The following is a 23,216-nucleotide window of genomic DNA, read 5'->3' as shown; positions in this document are numbered from 1 at the left end:
GCGGTTCTTTCGAGCATTGTTTTATACTTTTTCGGGCTCGAGAGACACAACTTTACGAAAAAGGACACCCCTGGAGTTTCCTTTTCTGCTGTCTTTTCAAACTCTCTAAACATGAAAAGACGCCGAGTTCTTCCTTTGTCAGACTCGTTAAAACCTGATGACATCGGTTTCTGTCGAAATGACGCACCACAAGCATATGCTATCCCCATCAATCTTGTTAAAAATAATTGGGGTACTCGCCAGAAATGGCGGGGGAAAATGGAACCATAATTATTGTCGTGTCGGCAGTATGTCACTCTTGAACATGGCACTTGTCTGCTTTCATGTCTGGGTGGGGATATCTCATCTCATTTTTCACTTGCCTCCGTGGATTTGGGTAATCCTGTTTGACCTCTCATCTTCTCATTGCCTCGTCACCATGACCTCTGATATATTGATGTCAAATACTGCCAATTCCACTATCGTGCCGCCGATATGTTCAAGAGAAGTTGACCTCTGCAGAAAAACAACCTTCCTCTGACAGCTCACATAATCCTGATTCACAACATTATCTCTCTATCTCGTGTCGCTGATGTGGGAAACATCATGGCCCACCTTCGATCAAGGTCACTTCCTGTCGACTTCAGCTCATTATCCAGGAAGCTGATCTAGGGACTCCCTTCCGGTGCCTTGGAGCCTGCATACCTCAATGGCAGGTTCTTCGTGTTCGACGTGAGGTTTTCATCATTGGCCTCCGATCGAATGATTCTACGGGTGTTCGACGCCAGATCACTAATTCGCACACCATAGATTGTACCTATAGTACCTTGAGGGCCATTATCATTATTGATGGTACCTCTCGCATCTGTTAACAGTTTTCATTATTGACTGGTAATCAGACGATGTTCATGCATGTTCGACTTCATCTCATATATTCGCATGCTTGAACTTGTACTTTTGTTCGGGTCGAGATGGAGCGCAAGACCCTGGATTTTGTCTGTTGTAATCCAGGCGTGATTCTTGTTACATGACTCATTCACTGGATGGCTGCGACCATACCTGAGTCGATTCATTGATCCTAACCAGATGGCTGCGCCCATACTATGGATCTAGATTATTATGTACTCTCTTATGGATGGCTGCGACCATACCACATATTTCATGTACTTGAGCTATCAGTTGTATCTCTCAATGTAGATTCTCGGCGGCAGCTACATGTGTTCTTGTAAAGCATTTCACCCCTCTCTCTCTCTCGGGCCTCATGCTTTAGGGGGCATCTGTTACACAGTAATTTGTCACCATTGGTCATCGTCCCTGTTACCCCTTTCCCGTAGTTTGGAGGACTCATTCCAGGACCTGTGAGCAGTGACATAACTTGAAAACACTTGCATTATGTTCCCCTAAGTATGGACTTCATGTGCCCTGAAGACACGTCCTGTAGAGTATCCCTGAAAAGTGCCCTTTTTCCATTAGCGCGGGTCCATAGTGTACTACCCGCGCCAATGAGGGAGATCCTCAAAAGAAGGTGCGACCATTGGCGCTCTGTCTTAGAATAACACCCGCGCCAACCAAGTTTGGAAAAGATTTTTAACAAACGCGCGCCCAGATGTTTTTTCCCTTCAAGTCATGAAGTCTTTTGAGGATAAAGCTCATCTTCTAGATGTCGAGAGTCATCATCTATCCCTTACATCTATCCACAATGGCTTTTTGGAGATAATGCCAATCCATAATGGGTGTCTTGATTCATTGTATTTTCTTCCCCTTCTCCATCTATAAAAGTCTGTCCTCATGCATTTGACAAGCTAGTTTTTGAGTAGTAGTGATAATGCTTGTCTTGAGTGATAGTAAGAGTCTTGGAGCATAGGGAGGTTATGCTGCCGGAAGTCTGAGAGAGAAAGGTCTATTGCAAGACATATATAGCTGCTCGCCCAGCCAGAGGAGAGATTCAACGTCAGAACTTTGGTTGTATCTTTCTCTGTTGATTATTCATTAATGAACGACTATCATTATGGTTCCGATCTTATTGTTCGCTATGATAATGTTTGATCTATATCCTTTCTGACTGATATATAGTTGTATTTAGTGGATTTTATGCTTGTATTCGCTTCGTTCTTTGCATGTGCAGGTATCCATTCGTGGAGATCGTGAGGATCGTGACCTGCCGGAGCAAGGGAACGGGAGTATCAACTCTTCTACGACACTAGCGTTGGACTCTAGGTTGGTTCTCATAATCCATTTTCAGTTTGCAACTAGGAACTTGCATGGTAGCATTAATTGATTGTTGCTAGACCCATTTTGGGCTAGTGGGATCGCCTCTGTCCACAGAGGGGATTTACCTCTCCAACAACCACTAAGTGTGATTGTAGTTCCACTTCCATAACCTGACCTCCACTAGTTCTTCTGACAGTTAGAACTAGTTCAAATGACAATAACTCAAATTAAATGAAATATATTGCTAAAAATTAGAAATCAGTCATACTGAACTGAAACTCAAGCTTCCCCAACTTGAATTAACTGAGTTAATTGAGTTAATTGAGTGACAAGTGCGATGTCACCTCAGTTAATTACCTCCAAGATTTCTGTTGAAATAGAAATTCGAATTTTTTCTAGTTTGACCAAGGCAAAGTCAAACTAGGATTTTCTTTCTGCATTTTCAACACTCCCTCTCAAGAAGAAAGGGATTATCAACAACCCCTATCTAGCACCTGTTGAACTTGAACTTCCCTCTTGACAAGGCCTTTTTCAAAATACCAACATCTTGTTCCTCTATTGGAATGTACTATGACATCATAATCTGCCTCTGCACACAATCTCGTAGATGGTGATACCAGATATCAAAATGCTTGGATCAATCATGAAAAATAGGATTTTTAGAGAGTTTGATGCAACTCTAATTATCATAGTAAATCACAGTTGGATCCATCATATGACCAAACAAGTCAACACATATCTTTCTCATCCAGATCACCTCACATGTTGCTTGAATTGTAGCCATGTATTCTACTTTTGCTAAGCTAAGTGCCAGATATATTTTATTCTTGGTGTACCAAGAAACCACTACAAACCCAACACGAAAAATTACACTTGATGTACTCTTCTGGTCTGATGGAATTCCCAGCCGATCTACATCTGTGAAGCCACATAACTTCACTCCCTCTATCCGTCTGTACCATAGTCCAAACTGGGTAGTTCCTCTAAGGTACTGTAGAACATGCTTAGTTGAACTTCAAAATATTTTGGTTGGCCTAACCATAGCTTGATTTAGCTGGTTGAATGCAAATAACATGTTTGGTCGTGTGTTCACAAGATACATGAGTGAACCCACCAACTATCGGTAAATAGTAGCATCCACTTCCTCACCTGAAGTGGCATCCTCTTTCCTCCAGTTGGTTGCTAGATGAGTTTGCATGGGTTTGCATCTGTCCATGGAAAACTTATAAATTATCTTGTTGGCATAACTTTCTTGAGAGAAAAAAAATTCCCCATCACCTTTCCATACTTCTAATCCAAGGAAGTAGTGCATGAGACCCATGTCCTTCACCTCGAACTCTCTTGCAAGGTCCTCCTTGCAAGATCTGATCAATTTCTCATCACCATTCAAATCAAGTCATAAAAACATAAGGAAATAATAAAAAATCTACCGTCTACCAAAATATGATAGAGGTTTACATCTGCTTCTCTTTTGGTGAAGCCAAACGAGTAAAATAGCTATTAATCCTGAATAACACACATGAGACTCTCGATCAAAAATCTCGAAGCCTTCTGGTTGCTCGATGTAATAAAACTGGTCAAAAATCCATGTAATAAAGTTAATAAAGGAAAGTAATAACCAATGTTATGGGACACATATTCCAAGCTGAATGTTGGGAAACAATATAGTGACAGACATCACTGGTGATTAATTAATGGCTATGGAATTTGGAAAAGGCAACGACAAAGGTTTTGGAAAGGAATGGGCCATTTGTTGGCATTTTATTTATGAATATAATGGAAAATAGGAGAAAAGGAAGGTGAAAGGTCACACATTTCATGTGAGGAGGAAATTGAAGGAAAATATTGGAAAATGAAGAAAATAGAGGCCTCAATGATAAAAATGCTTCTGAGGATTAGTACACAACTTTTGTCAGTGCTAGTGTTTTGTTAGTTTTAACTTGGAGCTTTCTCTTCTATTATCCTTCTCTCATACTCTTGGATACTTAGAGTTTCTTGGAGTACTCTTGGAGGATTATGGCATACTTGGGAATTGGAGCAAGAACGAAAAAGAATACTAGGAAAGTGCAAGAGGACATTAGGATCAACAACGACAACAGGTTTTTCTTGCAGGTACCAGGTTGTGTATGATTTCATTTCTAGTTTTGGCATGCATGACACATGCATGTGGTTTCTTGGTTATGATCTATTATTGGCATGGAATATTGTCTGGATTAACAATGTTTTTTCCTAGCCTTGCCATTTCTTGGATAGCCATGGTGTTGAGGGTTTCTTTCCTTTTGTTTTCTGTTGCGTTCTCATATTACTTATGGTTGTGGGTTGAGTTACTAGTTCCTAGAGCCTTGGTTTGGCAAACACTTTTGAAGCCCTGTAACAACTTGGGTTGAGTTACTAGTCCTGGAAGCCTTGGTTGGAAAAATGCTCTAGAGCCCTTGGTGGGTTAAGTTACTAGTCCTGGAAGCCCTGATTGGACAAACACTCTAGAGTAGGGCAACAACTGTGGGTTGAGTTACTAGTCCAGGAAGCCTTGGCTGGAACAAATGATATGTAGCCCTGGACAACTTGGGTAGAGACCGATCTGGTGATGGTTAGTGATGTCCAACCATGAGGTGGAATAATTGGTTGAGGGTTGAGGTGGTTTGGCCTCTGGAAGTCCTGGTTTGGTTTTATTTGATTTGTTTCATGAGATCCCACATTCATTCTTGGAATATGGCGCCGCGGTGATTGGATAAAAGAGAGATTTGGTTCAGCCCAATCTATGGTTGGGTGGTACGTGGAAGTCCCCGACTTGGTTAAATTTGAATATGTTTATAAGAGCTCATTTTCCATTGGTATTTTAATTTAATGAGTAAATGTGCTTGTTAGTATGTGGATTTAATAGTTGTTTCATCATTGATATTTCTTTGGTTATTTGTTGGTTATGAGCATGTTTTATGATAATGTTGGTGTATGGAACTCATCATGTTTTGGTTAGTAGATGAAATTATAATGAATGAAAGACTTGTTAGATAAAAATTAAGCTATTGGAAGGAGATATCAATCCTCCTTGATGATTCTTAGATAAGTATGAGATCCCTATGTTCAGATCTATTGTTATGACCTATAGATTTCATGTTTATGATATGTTTGATGAAATGCCTTGCATGGCTAGTAGGGGTCAGATCAATTCCTTGGTCAAGTGTTTGCATTAGTAACCCTATATTAGTGTTAATGATATTTTCTAGAAGTTTCATGAAGTTTTGGGCCGTGGTATGAGTCCTAGCCCTGAAAAAGTGGCATAGAATATGGGGTCATTGGCATAGAATTGCCTATAAGGGGCCATAGTCACATGCATGACTTACTGTAGGAGAAAATATAGGGTCTCATTCGCATGCATGGCTTGTCGTGGGAGTGACTAGGGGTCTAGATCAGTAAAACATCAAGTTTTCTTAGTGGTTGGGCACCTGGAAGGATTGGTTGTCTCCTGAAGGCAATGTAACTCCTAAGAAAGGTCAATTGGTCTTGTCTTTCGGTTCCACTTCCTTAATTTTACTTAGGGAGTTGAATAATATCATAGTAACTATTTGTCACATATTTACCTTGGTGGACCGGTTATCTTGGGTAAATGTGGGAGGAGGGTGTTACAGAGTGGTATCATCCTAGGTTAAAAATCCATGTAATAAACTTAATAAAGGAAAAATAATAACGAAGGTCATGGGACAGGTATTCCAAGATGAATGTTGGGAAAAAAAATAGTGATGGGGAACACTTGTGATTAATTAATGGCTATGGAAATTGGCAAAGGAAATTACAAAGGTATTGGAAATGCATGAGGCATTTATTGGCATTTTATTTATGAAAATAATGGAAAATAGGAGAAAAGGAAGGCGAAAGGTCACAGGTTGCATGTGAGGAGTAAAATCAAGGAAATAATGGAAAATGAAGAAAATATAGGCCTCAATGATAAAAAGGCTATTGAGAATTAGTACACAACTTTTGTTAATGTTAAGATTTTTATCAGTTTTAGCTTGGAGCTCTCTCTTCTATTCTCTCTCTCATACTCTTGGATACTTGAGATTTCTTGGAGCACTCTTGGAGGAGTGTGACATACTTGGGATTTGGATCAATAAGGAAAAGAAAAAGTAGGAAAGTGCAAGAGGACATCAGGATCAATAGCTACAATGGGTTTTTCTTGTAAGTAGCAAGTTGCATATATGATTTCTTGCTAGCTTTGGCATCCTTAACTCGCATCTGGTGGGTTTTGGAAAGGATCTGATACCACTCTGTAACACCGTCCTCCCACATTTACCCCAAACAACTGGTCCACCAGGCTAAACATGTGACGAATAGCTACTATGATATGATTCAACTCCCCAAGTATGGTTAAGGAAGTGGAACCAATAAGAAAATACCAATATGAGCCTCCTCGGGAGCTACAAAACCTTCAAGAGACAACCAACCCTTCCAAGTGCCCCACCCCTGAGACAACTTGATGTTTTATTGATCTAGATCCCTAGTGACTCCCATGAAAAGCCATGCATGTGACTAAGACTCTCTAGTCGCTCCCACAACAAGGCATGCAACCAACTATGGCCCTTTTTAGGCAGTTTTGTGCCAACAACTCTAGATTCTATGCCACTTTTTTAGGGCCACGACTCAGGCCACTGCCCAAAACTTCATGAAACTTACAGAAAATATAATTAACACTAATATAAGGTTACTAATGCAACCACTTGACAAAATACTTGATCTGAACTCTATTAGCCATGACATGAATTTCGTCAAACATATCGTAAACATGAAATCTATAGGTCATAACAACATATCTGAACATAAAGATCTCATACGTATATGAGAATCATTGAGGAGGATTGATATCTCCTTCAAATAGCTGCAATGTTATCTAATAGGTTAGTTATTCATTATTATTTCATCTACTAACCAAAATGTGATGAGAACCATACACCAAGATTATCATAAAACATGCTCATAACTAGCTAATGAGATATATATCGATGATGGAACAACTATTAAATCCAAATAATGACAAGAAAATTTAATCAGGAAAATACCAAAGGAAAAGGATCTCTTATTAACATATGCAAATCCAACCAATGCAGGGACTTCAATGTACCACCTGACCATAGATTGGGCTGAACAAAATATCTCTTTCAGCCAATCACCCCCACGCCATATTCCAAGCATGAATGTGCAATCTCATGAAACAAATCAAACAAAACCAAACTAGGGATTCCAAAGGCCAAACAACCTCAACCCTAAACTAGTGATTCCACATCACAGTTAGACACACTAACCATTACCAGATTTGTCTATACCCAAGCTGTCCAGGGCTCTAGAGAATTTTTTTCCAACCAAGGCTTTAGGACAAGTAACTCAACCCACAACTGTTGTCAGGCTCCAGAGCGTTTGTCCAACTAGGGCTTCCAGGACTAGTAACTCAACCCACCAGGGGATCCATAGCATTTTTCCAACCAAGGATTCTAGGACTAATAACTCAACACAAGTTGTTATAGGGCTTCTAGAGCATTTTTCCAACCAAGGCTCGAGGAACTAGTAACTCAACCCACAACTAAAGCAACATGAGCACCAACATGAAAATAAAGATAAAACACACAACACCATGACTATCCATGAAATGGAAAGGCTAGACAAAACCACTTTCAATCCAGTCAATCCTCCATGCCAATGACATATCATAACCAAGAAACCACATCCATGTGTCATGCATGCCAAAACTAGCAAGGAAGTCATACATGCAACTTGGTTCTTGCATGCAAAAACGGTTGTAGCTGCTAATCCCGATGTCCTCTTTCACTTTCCCACTTTTCCTTTGCCTTCTTGCTCCAAATCCAAAACATGACACACTCCTCCAAGAGTTCTCCAAGAAAAATTTAAGTATCTAAGAGTATGAGAGAGAGAATAGAAGATAGAGCACCAAGATAAAACTGAAAAAAATATTAACACTGACAACAGCTATATACTGATCCTTAGAATCCTTTTTACCATTGATGCCTCTATTTTCTTCATTTTCCTTTATTTTCCTTCAATTTCCTCTTCACATGCAACCTGTGACCTTTCACCTTCCTTTTCTCCTATTTTCATAAATACAATGCCAATAAATTCCGCATGCCTTTCCAAAGCCTTTTCCATTGCCTTTACCAATTTCCATAACCATTAATTAATCACAAGTGATCCCCATCACTATATTTTTTCCCAACATTAAGCTTGGAATATGTGTCACATGACCTTGTTTATTATATTTCCTTTATTAACTTTATTACATAGATTTTAAACCTGAGGATGTTACATACCCCTTCCCATTAGGGGAACATCGTCCTTAGTGTTCAATGACACCTACAACCAGCAAGACCACTAAAAACATACTACCCATGGAGCTTTATAACTTAGCTTGTTGCAGTATTTACAATGAAAAAACTATTGAAAAACAAACCAACATGAAAAAATAACAACATGACACCCATACCGCGTATAGAGCTTTATAACACAACTCGTTGTAGTATTTACAATGAAAACCATATATAAATACATATACCAAAACTAATTTACCTCAACCATAAAATAATGAAGGATACACTGCCCACATCTAATCAACCATCTCCCATATAGCTTCATTGGGGCCAAAGTGCTTCCACTTCACTTTAACCTGCTTAATTGCTCGGTTTTGGAGCATAAGCATCTTTCTCTGTAAAACACATTGAGGTTTTGGCTGGAGTTATCCTTCTAGCTCCACCTATAATACAGGCCAGTCAATCACATGATCAACATCTCTAACATACTTCTTAAGCAATGACACATGGAAAACATCTTGTAATTTCACTATCAAAGGTATTGCAAGTCGATAGGCTACTGGTCTAATCCTCTCAAGAATCTTGAAAGGTACACAATACTGAGGTGCCATCTTGGCACATGATCCAATCCTCAAGGAGCTCTTCTTGGGATTGATCCACAAGTACACCTATTCCCCAACCTAAAACTCCTTAAACAACCTGTGTTGATTTGCATAATGTTCATGCATGTCCTGTGCTACCTTTAAATTCTGCTTGATAACCTACATTTCCTCTTCCATTTCTTCCAATATGTCCGGTCCTATCAACACCTTGTTAACTGGGTCACTCCAACTAATGGGAGTATTTAAACTCCTCCCATAGAGTGCCTCAAACAGACTCATCTTTAGTGACTCCTGATACCCACTATTGTAAGAAAACTCAACCAATGGAAGGTACTCCCATCTCCTCTATTGATGCATCACCCTCCTCCCACATTTACCCGAGATAACCAATCCATTGGGGTAAACATGTGATGAAGAGTTACTATGATATGATTCAACTCCCCAAGTACAATTAGGGAAGTGGAACCAACAAGACAAGACCAATCCGACCTTCCTCAGGAGCTACAGAACCTTTAGGAGACAACCGACCATTCCAGGTGCCCAACCCCTGTGATAACTTGATTTTTTACTAATATATACCCCTAGTCGCTTCCATGATAAGCCATGCATTCAACTAAGTATCTCCATTTTATCCCAGAATAAGGCATGCATGCGACTGTGGCCCTTTTTAGGTAGTTCTATGCCAGTGACCCCAGATTTTGTGCCACTTTTTCAGGGCCAAGACTCAAGCCACTACCCAAAAATTCATGAAACTTCCAAAAATATAATTAAAAATGAGATAGGTTACTAATGAAAACACTTGACCAAGGACTTGATCTAACCCCTACTAGCCATGATAGGCATTTCATCAAACATATCATAAACATGAAATTTACAGGTCATAACAACAAATCTGAACATAAGGATCTCATACTTATCTGAGAATCATCAAGGAGGATTGATATGTCCTTCCAATAGTTGTATTGTTATTTGATAGGTCATTCTTTAATTATTATTTCATCTACTAATCAAAACATGATGAGAGCCATACACCAAGATTATTATAAAACATGCTCATAACCAACAAATAACCAAAGATATATCAATGATGAAACAATTATTAAAGCCACATACTAACAAGCACATATACTCATGAAAATACCAAAGGAAAATGAGCTCTTACTAACATATGAAAATACAACCAAGTCATGTACTTCCACGTCCCACCCAACCATAGATTAGGTTGAACTAAATATCTCTTTTAGCTAATCACCCCCGCATCATATTCCAAGCATGAATGCGGGATCTCATGAAACAAATAAAACAAAACCAAACCAAGGCTTCCAGAGGCCAAACCACCTCAACCCTCAACCAGTGATTCCACCTCACGGTCAGATGTCACTAACCATCACTAGATCGGTCTCAACCCAAGCTTTCGAGCACTACAAAGCATTTGTTCAAACCAAGGCTTCTAGGACTAGTAACTCAACCCACAACCGTTGTTGAGCTCTAGAGAATTTGTCCAACCAGGGCTTCCAGGACTAGTAACTCAACCCACCAAGGGCTCCAGAGTATTTATCCAACCAAGTATTCTAGGACTAGTAACTCAACCCAAGATGTTACAGGGCTTCCAAAGTGTTTGTCCAACCAAGGCTCCAGGAACTAGTAACTCAACCCACAACTAAAGGAACATGAGAACCAACTAGAAAAAAAGGAAAGAAACCCACAACACCATGGATATCTAGGAAATGGAAAGGCTAGGAAAAACCATTGTTAATCCAGACAATCCTCCATGCCAATGATAGATCATAACCAAGAAACCACATGTGTGTACAATGCATGCCAAAACTAGTAAGGAAATCATACATGCAACTTAGTAATTGCAAGGAAAACCCATTGTCAATGTTGATCCTGATGTCCTCTTGCACTTTTCTACTCTTCGTTTTCCTTCTTGCTCCAAATCCCAAGTATGTCATACCCCTCAAAGAGTTCTCCAAGAAACTCTAAGTATCCAAGAGTATGAGAGATAGAATAGAAGAGAGAGCCCAAGCTAAAACTAGCAAAACATTAACACTGACAAAATCCGTGTACTGATCCTAAGAAGCCTTTTTATCATTGAGGCCTCTATTTTCTTCATTTTCCATTATTTTCCTTTAATTTTCTCCTCAGATGCAACCTTGTTATCTTTCACCTCCCTTTTCTCCTATTTTCCATTATTTTCATAAATAAAATTCCAATAAATTCCTCATGCCTTTCCAAAACCTTTTCCATTGCCTTTCCCAATTTCCATAGCCATTAATTAATCACAAGTCATCCCCATCACTATATTTTTCTCAATATTCATCTTGGAATATGTGTCCCATCACCTTTGTTATTACTTTCGTTTATTAACTTTATTACATGGATTTTTGACCAGAGCTATTATAGAACCCTCCCCCTTAGGGGAACACCATTCTTGGTGTTCAATGAAACCTACAACCAACAAGACTGCTGAAAATAAAAACATACTTCCCATGGAGCTTTATAACTTAGCTCAATCTATTATTCACAATGATCAACTTGCTGAAAGAAAACCAACATCACAACATAACAACATGACACCCATACCGCTTATTGAAGTTTTATAACACAACTCATGGTGGTATTTACATCCATATACTTATATACATATACCAAAACACTACACCAACATCTGCCAAAAAAATTCACTCAACTAGAAAATAGAGAAGGATACATAGCCCACATCTGATTCGCCATATCCCATGTAGCTTCATCGGACCCAAAGTGCTTCCATTGCACTTTAACCTACTTGATTTCTCAATTTCGGAGCATGAGCATATTTCTTTGCAAAATGCATTGAGGTTCTAGATGGAATTCTCCTTTTGGCTCCATCTACAATACAAACCAGTCAATCACATGATCAACATATCTAACATACTTCTTAAGTAAGGAGACATGGAAAAGATCATGGAATTTCACTGTCAGAGGCAGTGTAGATCGATAGGCTACTGGTCCAATCCTCTTAAGAATATTGAAAGGTCCACAATACCAAGGTGCGAGCTTGGCACATGATCTATCTTTAAGGATATCTTCTTGGGCTTGATGCGCAAGTACACCTATTCCACAATCTATAACTCCTTAAACATATTGTTCTTATCTACATAACTCTTCCATCTATTGGGTGCTTCCTTCATATTCTTCTTGATTACCTACATTTCCTATTCCATCTCTTCCAACATGTCTAATCCAATCAACACCTTGTTCAACGGATCACTCAAACTAATGGGAGTATCAACTTCGCCCATAGAGTGCCTCAAATGGACTCATCCTCAGGGAATCCTCATACCAATTGTTGTAAGCAAACTGAACCAATGGAAGGTACTCCTCCCATCTCCTTTGCTGATGCATCACATACATTCTCAACATGTCCTCCAATATCATGCTGACCCTCTTTATTTGTCCATCTGTTTGCGGATGATAAGTTGTGCTAAAGGTCAACTCTGTGCCCAAACCTACAAACAACTCCTTCCAAAATCTAGAAGTGAACTTAACATCCCCTTGTAACACAATCTTCTTTGGAACACCATGCAACCTCACTATGTCTTTGATGAAGACTTGTGCTACATCATTAGCTAAATAAGTAGACTTCACTAGAATGAAGTGTGCTACCTTTCTCAACCTTTCCACCACAACCATGATTGAATCGTGTTGTCTAGATGTCCTCGAAAAATCTATAATGAAATCCATGGAAATGAACTCCCATTTCCACTATGGAATTAGAATCGGTTGTAGTAATACACCTAGATGCTTACACTCTACTTTTACTTGTTACCAATCCAAGCACCTAGCTACAAACTCTACCACTTCCTTCTTCAAATTAGGCCAATAGTAAAACTTCTTCACTGTTGTCAATTTCTTCTAATATCTCGAGCGACCTGAATATGGCTTAGCATGAAATTCTCTCAAGATAAGATTCTTGTGCTCACTATTTTCCAGTACATATATCATGTACCTAAATCTGACCAAACTATCTGCTGTGAGATGATAATCCACATCCTGATCACCTATACCCTACTGTAACCTGTGCATAAGCTCCATATACATATCATCCTTCTGTCCTTCTTGTAAGATTCGATCTTGTATATCTGTCCCATATGAACTCATAGCTACTATGTAATTTACTTATACTCTCCTACTAAGAGCATATGCAACCCTGTTCTCTTTACCTTTAATGTACCTGATCTTGAAATAAAACTCACTGATCATGGAGAACCATCTAGCTTGTCTAGCATTCAGTTTCAATTGGTCAAATAGATACCTCAATCCATTGTGATTTCTCATCAATACAAACCTCCTTCGAAGAAGATAGTGTCCCAAAATATTCAATGCATGGATGATCACAACCAACTCAAGATAATGTGTTAGATAATTTTTCTAGTGATCATTTTGTTTCCTTGATTCATAGCACACTACATGTCCTTCCTGCATGAGGGCTCCATCAAGTCCTCTCTTGCAAGCATCTGTACATACCACAAACTCTTTGTCTAGATCTGCAATCTTTAAAACTAGAGCATTTTTCAACAACCACTTCAACTGCTCAAAAGTGGTTGCACATTCCTCTATCCATTCAAATTTATTACATTTCTTCTTCAATGATGTAATGGGATAGGAAATCTGAGAGAATTTCCTGAGGAGCCTCCTATAATAACCTACTAACCCTATGAATGTTCTTACCTCATCCGAATTTCTAGGAGTTTTCCATTCCATTATAGCTTTTATCTTTTTCGGATCCACTGCTATTCCTTCCTTGCAAACAACATGTCCCAAGTAATGTACCTTTATCTGAAAGAAACTGCATTTACTAAGCTTGACATACAACTGATGATCTCTTATAAATCTCAACACTATTGCTAAATTTTTGGCATGTTCTTCATAATTATTATAATATATCAATATATCATCAATGAACACAATAACAAACTTGTCCAAATAAGGACACAACACACTATTCATCAAGAACATAAAAGTAGATGGAGCATTAGTCAAATCAAATGGAACTACAACAAAATCATAATGTACATACATAGTTGAGAAATCAGTCTTGTAGATGTCCTCTTCTTTAATGTGTACCTGATGGTATCATGATCTCATATCAATCTTTGAGAACATTGTTTCACCCTTCAACTGGTCAAACAAATCATCAACCCTCGGCAAAAGATACCTATTCTTGATGGTCACTTTGTTCAAATTCCTGTAGTCAATGCATAGCCTTAGAGTACCATCATTCTTCACAAACAAAACTGGTGCACCGCAAGGCGACACACTTGGCCTAATGTATTCCTTGTCAAGCATTTCCTTTAATTGCAACTTCAGCTCTACTAACTTTGGTGTGATCATCCTGTATGGTTCCTGGTGGCCGAGGTGCAAGCGTGAGAGACAAACATTCAAAACCTGATACAATTTCTTCTAATTCTGGCAGAATTTCTTCTTGGATTTCCCTCGGAGTCTCAATTATTCACCTCCAGAGTTAGATACTCTGCTAAATTAGTAGAAACACTAACTTAGCTGAAACCACCAAATATATTATAGAATTCTCTAACCATCGCATATCATAATTGCAACTCACTTGAAGGGTTTCTTTATTTATAAATGTTGCGATGCGATATTTATCGGCATGCTTGTATCGCATGTCGCATTTCACAACTTTGCCAAGCAAGGGTCCCTTCACTTATGACCGATGCGATGCAAGATCCATCCAATGGTCAACATTCTTAAGTGATCCAACGGTCACTGTGATATCGCATGGGAATCTGCATGACGATTATCCACCCTCTGATGCGGGAGCATATGACTCAGAGGGAAAGAATCTTCCAAATTATTCCAAAAATCCAAAAAAATTTACAGGCAAGGGAGTGGGGTCCTTTAGCCTGCAATTTCCATGCTTTTCTAGTTAAAAGTAGAATAAATCTAGCAATAAATCATGCTAATTGTAACTGAGCTTTCAAGCTTTAAATCACCTGTAAAGCATGCTTTTCTTGTATTGGATAAGGACGAGACTGACTATCTTTGATTATAAATAAAGTTGCAGCAAACCTCTCATTGGTCAGAGGAGAGGGGCGAGTGCCTTAGTTTTCATTGTGGAATTTTTGTTTTAAATGTCTCTGTGGAATGTATGCATAGTTTTATTTTAAGATGCATTGATATGGTTGGACGATGACCGGTCTCCTCACGCTGCCATAGGTTATATGAATCATTGGATCGAATTTCTTTGTTTATATATGCCATGCTTGTATACGGCGCACATATACCTCTGTCTATTCCCTGAATTCCAGCGATGCATAATTGAGGACTGTGGCGGATTAAAGGTCTATTAACATACGCTCTCACATCGTGGTTGTGACATATATATTGGTTTAAGAGATTTCGGAACTGGTGAGGCATGCTCTGTTCATAAACACCTGTAGTGAACAGAGGATAGCATGCTAACAAAGGCGGGTTTCAACTTGGAACCGAAACGATATATATATTGTGCATATATATAATTCGGTGAATCCGTCATCGCATGGACCACAAAGCTACCACTACATCGAATGCGAAAAGGCGGAATTAGCGAACTATAACCATTGTCTATAGTTGTGTCGGGTCCGGAGGTTGGTAACTTGACCGAATTGTGACATGCGGAACTGGCGATACAATAAAACTACACAATGATGTGTCGGGTCCGGTAAGAACCATAGTTTGAATGATCGCCGAGTGTATATATACATCCACCGGGAACCGCATAAAAGATATAATTATTGGTCACAGTATAAGCGCTTTGCCTTAGGGAAAAGCCCGCACATAACCATCGTTGGTGGGAGATAGAGGTAAATAAATTCCGTGGATATATATATGTGTTGGGCGCGCCATCAGAACGGGGTATCTCCTTTAAAATCCCCTCATAAGCCGTGGCGTAATAATAAGGATATGGTGAAGTCTTTTATTCAAGAAAAATCAGATTGATGACTGATGCGCCCAGTTCAGAAGAAAAAGAATTTGACCAAGACGTTGGAGAACTTATTGACAAATTGAGGGAACTGTCCCTAACGCCTGCAAGCCCGCCATCATTAGTGGTATCGGAGCCCAAAACTGACATTGAATTGAATCTCAGGAGCAGAAGAAGGATGGCTTTCAGAGTTGGAAGACGAGGACGTGGTGGAAGAGGACGACCTGCTGCAAATGTTGAATTATTTGAATCAATGGAGGAGCTGCGAGCTAGAGTGGATACTTTAACTATAGGTCGAAATATAGATGATGGAGATGTCAGTGAGCCTGAAATAGAAGCTGCGGAAGAAGAGGAAGCTGTACAGGTTACTCCTGAGATGAGATTCTTCCAGTCAGTGTTAAAATCCACAGCCAGGCCATGGAACCAATTAGTACCAGTATATCAAGGAGGATTGAATCCAGAGGAATTGATCGACTGGATCAACAGCATGGAGAAATTCTTCGATTACGAAGAGACAGAGGATGAGAAGAAAGTGAAGTTTGCTGTCACCAAATTAAAAGGCCATGCAGCACTTTGGTGGGACGGTGTGCAGGCGGAGAGGAAGAGACTTGGTAAGCAGCCAATCAAAAACTGGAGCCGCATGATAGCAAAATTAAGAGGTAAGTTCTTGCCAAGTAATTACCAGCAAACATTGTTTAGACAAATGCAAAATCTTAGACAGAGAGCTTTAACAGTAAAGGAGTATACAGAAGAGTTTTATAAAGTGAGTATAAGAGCTGGAGAAGCCCAAGACACAGATGAGAAGGTAGCCAGATATATGAATGGCCTTAGAATGGACATTCAGGATGAGATAAGCCTGCTGTCTCCTAAAACAGTAGAGGAAGCTTATCAGATAGCGCTGAAAGCGGAGGAAAAGCTCATAAGGAAGCAGTTTGCCAGAGGGAGAGGGACTTTCAGAGGAAAAGGAAGTCAAGGTGGTAGAGGTAGATCTACAGCACCTAGAGATGGAGCTAGCAGCAGCTCAACCCAGCATGCACCTAGAGAAGGTGATGCAAGAGGCAGAGGGAGCTTTTCCAGAGGAAGAGGAGGCAGAGGAAGAGGCAGGGAAATAAGATGTTACAGGTGTAACAAACTGGGACACAGAGCTTTTGAGTGCCCAGAGAATGCTGATACAAAGCAGAGAAATGCAATTGTTACTCCAGCTGAAGCAGAAGCACCAGGGGCAGCGGTAATAGAAGAAGAAAATACACCAGAAAGGGGAGAATCTCTGGTGGTAAATAAAGTTCTACTTAAGCCAGTGAAAGAGGTGGCTGCTGAACCGCCACAAAGGAAAAATTTGTTCAGGACAGTGTGCAAAGTCCAAGGGAAATATTGCCAGATGATCATTGATAGTGGCAGCACTGATAATTTGGTCTCTACAGAGGTAGTGGAGAAATTGAAGCTGAAGACAATGAAGCATCCAACACCTTATAAGGTGTCATGGTTACAAAAGGGACATCAACTGTTGGTAAGTGAACAATGTGAAGTGGAATTTCAAGTGGGCAAGTACAAGGATAAAATTGTTTGTGATGTGATGCCTATGGACGTGTGTCATATATTACTTGGGAGGCCTTGGCAATATGACAGAGGAGCTATACATGACGGGAAGCGAAACACCTACAAGTTTGGAAAAGACGGTGTTAATCATACACTGTTGCCTTTGCAAGAAGAAGATGTACCGGCACAGAAGACTGATCCAAAAACTCTGTTGCTTGGAGGGAAGGAGTACTTGAAGCAGATTGAAGAGAATGAGGTAAATTTTGCTGTGATTTGCAAGCCCAAGGTAATATTTACTTCTACTAAAATTTCTGAATTACCCAATGAAATTCAAGAAATGCTGGAGAATTATTGTGATATTATTGTTGATGATTTGCCTAATGAATTACCACCAATTCGAAAAATCAGTCATCATATAGACTTGATTCCTGGAGCAAGTCTACCTAACAAAGCAGCATATAGAATGACTCCTACAGAGAATGAAGAAGTTAGGAAACAGGTGCAAGAATTGCTTGACAAGGGGTTGATTAAAGAAAGCCTGAGTCCTTGTGCAGTACCAACAGTGCTGAGTCCGAAGAAAGATGGAGGCTGGAGAATGTGTACAGATTCAAGAGCCATTAATAATATCACAATCAGGTACAGATTTCCATTACCAAGGATTGAAGATTTACTGGATTGTTTATCTGGTGCAAAATATTTTTCAAAATTAGAACTTAAGAGTGGTTATCATCAGATAAGGATAAGAGAAGGGGATGAATGGAAAACTTCTTTTAAGACCAATGAAGGATTATATGAATGGAGAGTGATGCCTTTTGGGCTGTCCAATGCACCAAGTACATTCATGAGGCTTATGAATGAAGTTCTCAAAGACTTCATTGGTAAATTTGTAATTGTATATCTGGATGATATATTAGTCTACAGCAGATCCAAGGAAGAACACTTGAGGCATTTAAATTATGTTCTACAGAAGCTAAAGCAAGAGAAATTATTGTTGAATCTGAAGAAATGTTTATTTTTGAAAAAAGAGCTGGTGTACTTGGGATTTGTTATCTCAGCTGAAGGATTGAAGATGGATCCAGAAAAGATCAAAGAAATTGTGGAGTGGCCTTCACCCAAGAGTATTTTTGAGGTAAGGAGTTTTCATGGTCTTGCTAGTTTTTACAGAAAATTTATTAAGAATTTTAGTAAGATTAATGCACCTATTATTGAGACCATAAAGAAGGATAAACAGCCATTCAAGTGGACAGCTGAAGCAGAGAGAAATTTTCAGCTGTTGAAGAGGAAAATAACTGAAAAGCCTGTTTTGGTTCTTCCTGATTTTAACAAGACTTTTCAAGTTAAGTATGATGCCAGCGCAGAAGCAATTGGAGGAGTTTTGAGCCAAGAAGATAGACCAATAGCTTACTTCAGTGAAAAGCTAAATGAAGCAAAAAGAAAGTATTCTTCTTATGATAAAGAGTTTTTATGCAGTTGTACAGGCACTAAAGAAGTGGAGGCATTATTTAATGTCAAAAGAATTTATTCTTTACTCAGATAATCATGCATTGCAGTTTATAATGCAGCAGCCAAAACTCAGTCAGAGACATGCTAAGTGGGTAGAATATCTTCAAGGCTTTCATTTTGTGTTGAAACATATAACTGGACAGCCAAACAAAGTTGCAGATGCCTTAAGTAGGAGGAATATATTGCTGTAAGAAAGTCAAATCCAAGTGTTGGGTTTTGATTTTCTTAAGGAGTTATATGAGACCGATTCAGATTTTAAAGAGGCATATGAGGCTTGTAAGAATCCTGTTTTAGCGGACAGAAGCAAGTGGCTGAATTATTTTATACAAGATGGACTGTTATTTAGAAAAAATCAGCTGTGCATACCCAACTGTTCAATGAGAGAAAATTTAATCAAAGAGAAGCATAGTGGAGGACTTGCAGGACATTTCGGGAGAGAGAAGACTTTTGAACAGCTCAACAGATTTTACTTCTGGCCGAAAATGAAATCTGAAGTAGAGAAGTATGTAAGGAATTGTAAAATATGTCAATATGCAAAAGGAAGGAGCCAGAACACAGGGCTGTACATTCCATTGCCAATTCCAGATAGGCCTTGGGATATGATAAGTATGGATTTTGTGCTAGGATTGCCAAAGACTCAAAAAGGCTATGATTCAATTTTTGTGGTAGTGGACAGGTTTTCAAAAATGGCACATTTTATTCCATGTTATAAAACTAGTGATGCTTCTCATATTGCTAACTTGTTTTTCAAAGAAATTGTAAGGTTACATGGATTGCCCAAAAGTATGGTTTCAGACAGAGATTCGAAATTTGTTGGACATTTCTGGAGAACACTATGGAAGAAGCTGGGAACTAAATTGAATTTCAGTTCTGCCTATCATCCACAGACTGATGGACAGACTGAGGTTGTGAATAGAAGTTTAGGCAATCTTTTGAGGAGTTTTACTGCAGAGCATCCAAAGAAGTGGGATCAAGTGTTACCACAAATTGAATATGCATACAACGATTCACCAAACAGGAGCACCGGACAGAGCCCATTCCATATTGTTTATGGAATGCACGCAAGGGGGATATCTGAATTAAGAAATCTGGGAAAAGAAGAAATGAGAAGTGGAGAAGGTGAAGACTTTGCTTCAAGAATGCAGGTAGTACATGAGCAAGTGAAACAACAGCTACAAGACAGCAGCATCAAATATAAAATCAGAGCAGACCTGAGGAGGAGAGAAATGAATTTTGAAGTTGGAGATTTGGTTTTAGCACACCTCAGAAAAGAGAGATTTCCAAAGGGAGAATATAACAAATTAAAATCCAAGAAAATTGGACCATGCAAGATACTGAGGAAATTCTCTGCAAATGCTTATGAGATTGAATTACCACCTGGTGTGGGAATATCACCAATTTTTAATGTTGCAGATCTGTATAAGTATGAGAATGAAGTTGCAGATGATACAGCACAAGATCAAGACTCTAGAGATTGAGTGGGTGAAACAGTTACCCACAGCCAAGAATTTACAGCCAGAAAGAATTCTGGACAAGAAAGTATACAAGAAGACAAGAGCACGAGAATATTTCCAATATCTGGTAAAATGGAAGGGACAGCCGATTACTAAAGCTACTTGGGTTACAGAAGACATTCTACAGAAATTGGGCAAATTTGTAGATGAGCTCATGGACAGGAGCCCATGAAGAATTTTGTCCTCAGGAGTTTGATGCGGGAGCATATGACTCAGAGGGAAAGAATCTTCCAAATTATTCCAAAAATCCAAAAAAATTTACAGGCAAGGGAGTGGGGTCCTTTAGCCTGCAATTTCCATGCTTTTCTAGTTAAAAGTAGAATAAATCTAGCAATAAATCATGCTAATTGTAACTGAGCTTTCAAGCTTTAAATCACCTGTAAAGCATGCTTTTCTTGTATTGGATAAGGACGAGACTGACTATCTTTGATTATAAATAAAGTTGCAGCAAACCTCTCATCGGTCAGAGGAGAGGGGCGAGTACCTTAGTTTTCATTGTGGAATTTTTGTTTTAAATGTCTCTGTGGAATGTATGCATAGTTTTATTTTAAGATGCATTGATATGGTTGGACGATGACCGGTCTCCTCACGCTGCCATAGGTTATATGAATCATTGGATCGAATTTCTTTGTTTATATATGCCATGCTTGTATACGGCGCACATATACCTCTGTCTATTCCCTGAATTCCAGCGATGCATAATTGAGGACTGTGGCGGATTAAAGGTCTATTAACATACGCTCTCACATCGTGGTTGTGACATATATATCGGTTTAAGAGATTTCGGAACTGGTGAGGCATGCTCTGTTCATAAACACCTGTAGTGAACAGAGGATAGCGTGCTAACAAAGGCGGGTTTCAACTTGGAACCGAAACGATATATATATTGTGCATTTATATAATTCGGTGAATCCGTCATCGCATGGACCACAAAGCTACCACTACATCGAATGCGAAAAGGCGGAATTAGCGAACTATAACCATTGTCTATAGTTGTGTCGGGTCCGGAGGTTGGTAACTTGACCGAATTGTGACATGCGGAACTGGCGATACAATAAAACTACACAATGATGTGTCGGGTCCGGTAAGAACCATAGTTTGAATGATCGCCGATTGTATATATACATCCACCGGGAACCGCATAAAAAATATAATTATTGGTCACAGTATAAGCGCTTTGCCTTAGGGAAAAGCCAGCGCATAACCATCGTTGGTGGGAGATAGAGGTAAATAAATTCCGTGGATATATATATGTGTTGGGCGCGCCATCAGAACGGGGTATCTCCTTTAAAATCCCCTCATAAGCCATGGCGTAATAATAAGGATATGGTGAAGTCTTTTATTCAAGAAAAATCAGATTGATGACTGATGCACCCAGTTCAGAAGAAAAAGAATTTGACCAAGACGTTGGAGAACTTATTGACAAATTGAGGGAACTGTCCCTAACGCCTGCAAGCCCGCCATCACCCTCACAGAGCCGATGAGGTTTATAAGTCCTCAATTTATAAAAGTTTGGGTCCGGCACTTATATTAACGTCCGCTCATATTTAAGACCGATATCCATCAAATAATAGTGGCCATTAGATCCTATGGCTCGTGGGACTTTTATTAATACATGAGTTAACACCAAGGCCAACCCTTGCTGTTGACTATGACGCATGGCGTTGAAAATGAAATCAACGCTCAGGAATGATTGCGGCACTTCAACCCGATCAAGGAATCCGTACACTTTCAAACCCCGCAGTTGCTAATAAACGATTAAAAGTGATTAAACACAATCAAATAGAAATCTAAGTTTTCAAGGCTAGCCTGGAATTTCAATAATACACAGTGATATTACGAAGGGATGAAACACCTCCGGGATTGACCAAATATACACGGAAATACATAGAGATATAATTTCTGCAACTAAATCTTATATGGAAAAACAAGCCGAATCAGTCAAAATACCACTACAATGATTCAAAACTTACATAAGTACTGGTTCATTTAACAACCAGACCCTAAATCAAAGGATCGAACTGAATAATCCTATATAATCTGCATAATATTCTCGACAAGAATCTCCACTACATCTAACTACTTGAATTTATTACATGATAATCCAAATTCTAGATTCCAGTTCAAATCCTAACTAGAAAGCTTTGTAAATTGACAGCTAAAGGACCCCACTCCTTTGCTTGTAATTTTTTTTTGTATTTTTGGAATAAGTTCAAAGACTTTTGCCTTTAAGCCTCATGCTCGTACATCATACTCTTGAGGACAAAATTCTTCATGGGCTCCTATCCATGAGCTCTTCTACATAACTGCCTAATTTCTGTAGCATGGAATTTTTCACCCAGGTAACATTAGCAATTGGTTGATCTTTCCACTTGACCAGATGCTAAAAATACTCCTGTCCCTTTGTCTTTTTCAACAATTTCTTGTCCAGAATCTGCTCTGGCTACAATTCCTTTACTGTAGGTACTTGTTTTACCCAATTAATTTCTTGTTTCTCTTGGTCTTCTGCTATGTCATCTGCATTTTCACCTTCATACCTGGACAAATCAGCAACATTTAAAATTGGAGATATTCCAATATCAGGGGGTAATTCAAGTTC

This window comes from Pinus tabuliformis, chromosome 5_1 (assembly GCF_031772625.1).
Source record: "Pinus tabuliformis cultivar Carrire ecotype Pingquan chromosome 5_1, CPIR1, whole genome shotgun sequence".
Taxonomy (NCBI): Eukaryota; Viridiplantae; Streptophyta; class Pinopsida; order Pinales; family Pinaceae; genus Pinus; species Pinus tabuliformis.
The sequence above is the reverse complement of the archived record's forward strand: the minus strand, read 5'-3'. Positions refer to the sequence as shown.